The following is an 8,471-nucleotide window of genomic DNA, read 5'->3' as shown; positions in this document are numbered from 1 at the left end:
ATTGTTAACCTATACCCCATGAAAAACAAGTCTATCAACTAGAGTAAAGTGCTTAAGTACAGTTTATTATTGCTTTTATCTTACAGACTTTACTCATTTACCAATGAACTTAAGTCAGCACCCTTTCCTCCATTCCTTTTAATGAGATTGTTTCATAAATTTTAATAAATCTTTTATCACATTCTGCATTTTATTTTAGGATCCCACTATCCCTTAATGTTTTCTTTTTAAATTTGCATTCATTAAAGTTTACTTTTCACACTATGAATATATCCACCATTACAGTATCATACAGAATAGTTACACTATGATAAAACAAACAAATAAACAAACAAACAAAACCAAGGGTTTCTGGTCAAGATGGTGGAGTAGGCAAATGCTGTGCTTACCTCCTCCTGTGATGATATTAAATTCGCAGCTAAATTATAGAACAATCAATCTAAGAACCATCCGAAGATTAGCTGAAAAGAAGTCACAACAAGACTGGTAGGAGGGGCAGAGATGCAAAATGAGCTGGCCCCATACCCACATGTAGTGGTAAAGAATTGGGAGGAATATTTTGCCTGCAGAGGTTACCTCCTGAAGAATGAGGGGTTCCAAACCCACACCAGACTTCCAAGGCTGGAACTCCAGTGCCAGGAAGAAGAGCCCCCTACAACATCTGGCTATGAAATTCAGTGGGGATTCCGTCCTTCTGAGTGAGATAAATGATGGCTTGAAACCCAAGCATCCCCTTAAAGGGCTCATGTTCTTTCATGTTCTTTCACAGTCACTCCCAGGCACTCACCCTGGGCTTTCGTAGAAGGACTTCAGCTCGAGGGGATGGAAAGAAGTACCAGAGACATACAGGGAGAGACTGAGTTGTGTGGCTTCAGGGCAAGGGCTGGAGGGAAAACCACCATTGTCCCTAAGTTCTTAAAATTTTTCTTTAAGTTTGGAATTTATTTTGTTGACAAACTTTGAGAATGTTTGAACTTAGCAAAATAACCTTTGGACTGGCCTAAACCAATATTGTCTAACAAATAGTTATAAAGCCTACAGGAAAGCAGACATTGTGACTGCAAAGACTGATGATTATAAACATTTTTTTTTTAGAATCAGTAAATAGCTAATTAGCTAAAGAGTAACTCAGCTTATTAGCACCAATAGAAATCTCTTTCTTCTATTCATGTAATTATCTTTTTTTCTTTTTCCATGAAAAACAAATAAAAACAAAACAAAAACAAAAATACTTTGCCTTCACCCTGTAATTGGGACACTATTTGGGTTTTTGCCTGAATCTGTGCTTTCTAATTTGTATTTTTTTTATCTCAAATAAGCACGTGTTGCCTCTCATTTTGCCTTTTTTTTTTTTTAGGTTAACATTTGTTACCATTGTAATATAATACATGGAATTCAGAATTGCTATAGATCGTACAGCTAGTAATTGATAAAGCTGTATTTGGGTATGTTTGCCTCCAAAAACAGAATGCCCTTCACTTTACCACACTGACACCAGTTTCATGACAATGTTAGTGAAAACTCATTACCACATGAGGTTTTATATAAAGGACTGGAGAAACATGTTTTTATTCCTACTGTTTTCCAATTAGATCTGTATGCCTCATTTAGTTGCTAGGAAGATCAAAGAATATATGGGACCACCTCTGCAAATAATAAAGCACAATTGCTATCCTTAAGATATTCAGATTACTTTATGGCTAGAACTCCCATAGCTAAAGACTTCTTTAGCTACTTAATCCACTAGGTTAGAACATATATTTATTATGTATGTTTTACAAATATTAAAATAGCTAACTATACAGCAGTTAGTATTATTATTTATTATATGCCAGACACTGTGTTAGAAGCTTTTAAAAATCATTACAGTAAACCTAAATGATAGTTATTGGTTGTGTTTTTAATTATTTCTATCCTGAATTTTAGAAAAATGAGATTTAAATTTCAGTTAATTGCTCCAAGTTACACAGATAGTGTAACATAAAGGTGAGATTTCAACCCATACACTCTAAGTTTATAGCTACAAAGCAAAATTATAACATAGGGTTAGATTTATATATTTTATATTCATGTAAACCACTTAATGTTTAATTATTGTCTTAAGCTGTAGCCCAGAAAATATATTATATAAATAGTTATAACAAGTCTTGAGAGGAAAAAAAAATGGCATAGATGATAGAGGCTCTGTTCATCCCTCGTTTGACTAAATCAAAGTTGTGACAGAAACAAAGAGCAGCAGAAAGGAAATATTGCCTGGGATCTAGATGAACAAGCCAAACAACTGGGGAAACATCCAAGAAATCACCCTGCAATGGCAGAAGTAGGATGAGGTGAGGACATGGGTCTGCCTGGTCCCAAGCGGCTGAGTGACATGGTGGCTGTGGCAGCGGCAGATGCCTCTTAAAGGGATCTAGCAGATTTTTGCAGTGATGGACCTGCTTGCTCTGAGCACCAGTGCAGATTCGGTTGTGCACGGGGCACCAGGGGCTTATAGGGAGACATTGTCCAAGTGAGGGCCGAGGAAAGACTCACTATGCACGGAAGTGCTGGCAGTATCCATAGTTCCCTGTTGAGCCCTCCCCCTTTCCAGTGAGCCAGACACAGCGCTGCCATAGTCCAGACGTCATCAAACTGGATAACAGAGGATTTCCTGAAATCTCACCTCCTCCAACTTGCAGCCCCGCCCAAGCCACATCCAAGTGTATCCTCAGCTGAGCAGTACTTAGACTCACACTGGAGGCAGCTGGCCTCGGTTTCTAGTGTGGCCTTTTGAGGCAACTATAATCACAGCATCTGTGGATTGCTTGCTGAATCTTAACAGTTGGCCCCAAGGGGCACAGGCTGGGGCTAAACTTGGTCTGCTACTGAACCTCTCTCAGGACTGTGTCTCTGGAGACCTACTTCACAAATCCACACTAAGACCAGGAGTCTTAGGAGCTTTGCTTAGTATATAGAAACAGACATGGGAAAGCAGGCAAAATGGGAAGAAAAAGAAGCAGAAACCGTATAAAAGAACTGAACAGAGATCCAGATATAATGGAGTTAAGTAATCTAACAGATACAGAGTTCAAAACACTGGTTATAAAGATGCTCAACAAACTTTTGAGAAGTGTAGATAAATTAAGTGAAAACTTCATAAAAAACATAAAAATGGAAATGGAAATTATAAAAGAGAACCAGTCTGAAATGAAGAACACATTATCTGAGATGAGAAGTATATTAAATAAAATAAACAAAGGAATGAACAAAGTGAGTAAAGAAAAAGATCAAATATCCTATCTAGAGGATGGGAAAACCAAGGACACACAATCAGAATGGCAAGAGATAAGATGCCAAGGCTATAAAAGTAATTTAAGGAGTCTATGGGACACTATTAAAAATCAAATATCCATCGGATCATCATAACTGAAGAAAACCAAGATGTTGAACAGCTGTTTGAAGAAATAATGATGGAAAACTTCCCTAACCTGATGAAGGAAATGGACATAAAACCCCAGGAAGCTCAGAGAGTCTCAAGAAAGAGGAACCCAAAGAGGTCCACACCAAGACACATAATAATTAAAATGCTAAAGGTTAAATACAAAGAAAAAATATTAAAAGCAGCAAGAGAAAAACAGATAATTACTTATAAGGGAACACCTATAAAACTGGCAGCTTATTTCTCAAAAGAAATTATGCAGAACAGAAGGGATTGGCAAAAAATTATCTGACAGGATGAAGACCCAGGATCTACAACCAAGAATACTTTATCCAGCAAAATTATCATTTAGAGTTGAAGGATAGATAAAGAGTTTCCCAGAGAGAAATAAGCTAAAGAAATTTATCACCACCAAGCCAGTATTAGAGAAAATGTTAGAAGAATTTCTTTAAGAATAAAAAAAATCATGTATAGAAACAGAAATAAAGAAAGGTAACAACTACATTGAATAAGTATCAATAAGTATTTTAAATGGAAAAGAATTAAGTGCTGCAACTAAAAGATAGAGTGGCTGAAAGGATAAGAAAACAAGACTGGTACATATGCTGCCTACGAAAGACTCACTTCAGATTAAAAGACACACAAAAACTAAAAGGAGGGGAATGTAAACCGATATTACTTTGATAGACCTAGAGATATTTAAGTCAGATAGAGAAAGATAAACACTATATGATTTCATTTATATGCAGAATCTAGGAAATAAAAAGAACAAACTAATCAAAAACAGACTCAAAAATATAGTGGACAATTTGGTGATGGACAGAGGGGAGGATAGTTGGGGAGCAGAGAGAATGGAGTGAAGAGTTAAAGAAGTATCAATTAGTAATTGATGGATGGGTGGCATGGCATAGGAAATGCAGTTAGCATTAATATGTTGGCGAGTCAGGGGAGGGAGGGAGCAATTGTGGGGATGGTTTTATGAATTGTATAGATGTCTAACCAATGTACTGTATACCTGAAACTAATTAAAATAAATAAATTTTAAAAATAAAAAATAGAAAATAAATAATTGTAACAGGTCTCAAAGGACTTAGCAAAATATTTTATGCAAGTAGTTTAAATTAATTAATTTTGTAATTAATAAAATTCAAAGCACTCATTCTAGTGTGATGATATTGCATATGTTTATTGCAAATGCTAAAATTTATTATTCTTTCTATCGTAGTATATAAAATTAACAGAAGCTAAAACTAGAAGTACCCGTTTTTAAAAAAAAAATATTGGAGTGACATTAGTTAATAAAATTATATAGTTTTCAAATGTACAATTCAATAATACATCATCTGTATATTAATTACATTGTGTGTTTACCTCCCAAAATCAAATCTTCTGTCACCATATATTTGACCCCCTTTACCTTTATCTGCTTTGTTCCTCCTGCCTTTGCTAGTTTTAATATGGCAACTTAAAGTCATGCTTTTACATTACGTCATGAAATTAAGAAATTTTTAAAACATGAAACACAAAATATAAGGAAAGAAAAGATCAAAAATATTAAAAATAGTGAAGATGAAATAGAAGTGCATGGAGACATTGAAAGAAAATACTTATGAAGATGGATTTCAGAAAAAGTCAAAATATCACCTTATTCATAGGAAGTGGTGCAGTTTAAGTTTCAGAACCATCAAAACGTTATAATAATGACAAGTATGAGGCTGATGAGGAACAATTTCCTGATTCCCATTTAATTTGGAATTTAAAAAAGCATTGTGACAGTTAAACTTCTATTCTCATATTTCTCCTCCCAGTTCCATAGTTGTCTTGAAAACAATCAGACTGCCATTATATTGAAAACCAGGCCACCTTGCAGTGACTAGAGAGGATAGGGTTTGAGCTCCTTCAAGCTCAACTTCCAAAGACTTGTAATTATTTGAATTATCTGATGATTCTGTGCAAGACCCCACTCACAAGGGTGATATTATTTTATTTAATTCAGAGCTTGCCCTGGAGGAGTTCACCTAGTCACCTAGTGTGAACAGCTGTTACTTTGAAGGTGTTTGACAAAAAAAAAAAGAAAAAGTCAGAAACAATTGTTTAATATTGCACCCTCCATAGGTAGTGATTTAATAGTTGGGGAAAAATAAGAACAACCAAAAAGCTTCAAAGAAAAAGCTGGAGAAAGAGGTCCAAAGATGATTTGAAAATTTTGATACATTCCTGAGAATCTATAAGGTCATATGCATATGCCTAGAAAGACCTGAGAAGATACTGAGCTCTTAGAAGAAGCACAGGTATAAACATTCATTAAGTAATGATTTCTTAGATATGACACCATAACCACAAACAAGTCAAAAAATTTTATTAAATATAAATTGGTCTTTACTGAAATAAAAACTCGTGTGCTTCAAAGGATATTGTCAATAAAGTAAAAAGACAACCCATAGAATGAGAGAATATATTTGTAAATCATATACTTAATAAGGGCCTAATAGCCAAAATATATAAAGAACACATAACTCAAAAACAGCAACAACAAAAAAACAAATAAGCCAATTTAAAAAGGTATAAAACATTTGAACATTTCTCAACAAAAAGATATTAAAATGGCAAATAAACACGTGAAAAAATGCTCAACATTATTAATCTTTAGGGAAATGCAAATCAAAACTGAAATGAGGTACCACTTCACATCCACTAATATGACTAGAAAAAATAGACAATAACAAAGTGTCAGATGTGAAAAAATTGAAACTCTCATAAATTTCTAATGGAATATAAAATGATGCAGTACTTTAGAAAACAGTTTGCAATTTTCTTAAAAAGGTAAACATAAAGTTACTATATGACCCAGCAATTCTATTCTTAGATATATAATCAAGAGAAATAAAAGCACATTCACACAAAACTTCTACGTGCATATTCATAATAGTGTTATTCATATTAGCCGAAAAGTGGAAACAACCCAAATGTGCATAACTGATAAAAGAATAAACAAATTGTGATATATTTATAAATAAAATGATATTTGGATATAAAAAAGAAAAAGGTATTATAATCTAATGGTATGAATGAACTGTTAAACCATTGTGATAAGTAAAAGAAACTAGACACAAAAATTCATATATTGTATGATTTAATTCATATAAAATATCCAAAATAAACAAATCCATAGAAGCAGAAGGTAAATTTGTAATTGCCAGAGTCTGGGGAGAAGGGTGTAAGGAAAGGTGAGTGCTAATGTGTATGGAGTTTCTTTTTGGAGTGATAAAATTGGAATTATATAGTGGTAATAGTTACACAACTTTTTGAATATACTAAAATCCACTGTATTGTACAGTTTAAAAGAGTAGATTTAAAAATTTTATTATGAAAAATATGAAATATAAGGAAAAATGAAACTCAGATATACAATGAGTGTGTCCAAGGAAAGAACTAGAATAGTAAAACAGAAAAAAAAAATTATTACATCTACTATTAAAGAAAAATTTCCAGACATAAAGAATTATTTGAATTTTTATATTTAAAAGAAACACTATATGTGTAGGAAAGAAAAATGATACTAAAAAAGCAACACTAAAATATAACCTCATGAATTCACTTAAAAATTAATAATTTGAACAGCTATATAAGATATTATACTTCTTATAAAAAGACAGGACCTACATTCTTCAAGGTTAGAATACCTTAGAGCAAGGCCTACAAAGTCCTCTGGGAAAGAAATAATGGTCCAAGAATTCCATGCCTAGTTAAACAATAGTACAAATGCAATGTCAAAATTAAAACAAAACAAAATAAAACAAATACTAAAATATGAGTGCCCGGGGAGCATTATTCATATAAATTTTTCTTTAGAAAGCTATTAGAGAATGAACGTCAGCCAACCAATTAGTGAATCAAATTATTATAGCAAAATTCCAGCATTGAGTTCCAGCACATATAATTATTTGACAAAAGTAAGACATAACTATGAGAATTTTGATTACAGAAAAATGTAAAAATTGTTAACACTGATGATGTAAAAATGACAGAAAATTTCTAAAATTAGAGGGGAAAGAAGATAGGAGTTTCTGTACATCTTTGTTTTTTTTTTTTAATAGCTTGTTGACAGAGATATAATTAAAAGCTGTTAAGCTATATGACAAATTATACATGTATTAACGTTATAAAGATAAAAATAATATAAGCAGTTAAGTATGTTGGTGGAGAAAATAATAAAAACATTGTGCAGAAGCTTACAATCTTTTTCTGAAATTCTTATATCCTAACATTTCTAAAGACTGTAATTATTTAAATTACCATTCAGGTCAAAACTTGATCTGAATGTGAGGCTACATGAATAATCATACATTTTACTATAGTAATATTAACGTGCTTAATTCTGTATATTGATAGGTAATAAATACATGGGATCAGCATAATGTTATCTTCCTAAAATTGTAAAAATTTTAGTTCTGGACATGTGGCTCCAAGGGTTTTGGCTAAGAAAGTTTTATATTAATTCCATCATTTTATACAATATGAAACAAATAGATATCATATAAAAAGGTGTAAAAATATTTTTAAAGTTGTGATCACCTTAGGTAGCCAGTAGGGTAAGTAGTAATACATAGCAACATTTTAAATAAGAAAATCCAGAAAGCCAAATGTATGTAAAATATATTTTAAAAACTATAAAAATAGAAGTCGCAGAAGAACATATTAGCAAACACATAAATCAAACACACTTATATATAAAATAATATAAATAAGATAAATTTATATACTAAAATAAAAAAATAAAAATTGAAATTTAAAATAATATCTAACTTTAAGTTGTAGATAAGCAATAGCCATAAAACAAACAAAAAGTGTACAAAAAACATTCCAGACAATAAAAATGACAAAAAGAACCCATGCGTATCATAACTTTAGTAAGGTAAGTGATTGAATTCAGGATTATAAATAAACAAGTAAATATCTGATATAAAGAAGAGTACTTTACAATGATAAGTTTTGTAATCCACAATGCAGATCTAACAGTTATGATTATCTATGTGAGAATAGCATAATATCG

The sequence above is a fragment of the Pteropus vampyrus genome, unplaced genomic scaffold, assembly GCF_000151845.1.
Source record: "Pteropus vampyrus isolate Shadow unplaced genomic scaffold, Pvam_2.0 Scaffold201, whole genome shotgun sequence".
Lineage (NCBI taxonomy): Eukaryota > Metazoa > Chordata > Mammalia > Chiroptera > Pteropodidae > Pteropus > Pteropus vampyrus.
Note: the sequence above shows the minus strand (reverse complement) of the source record.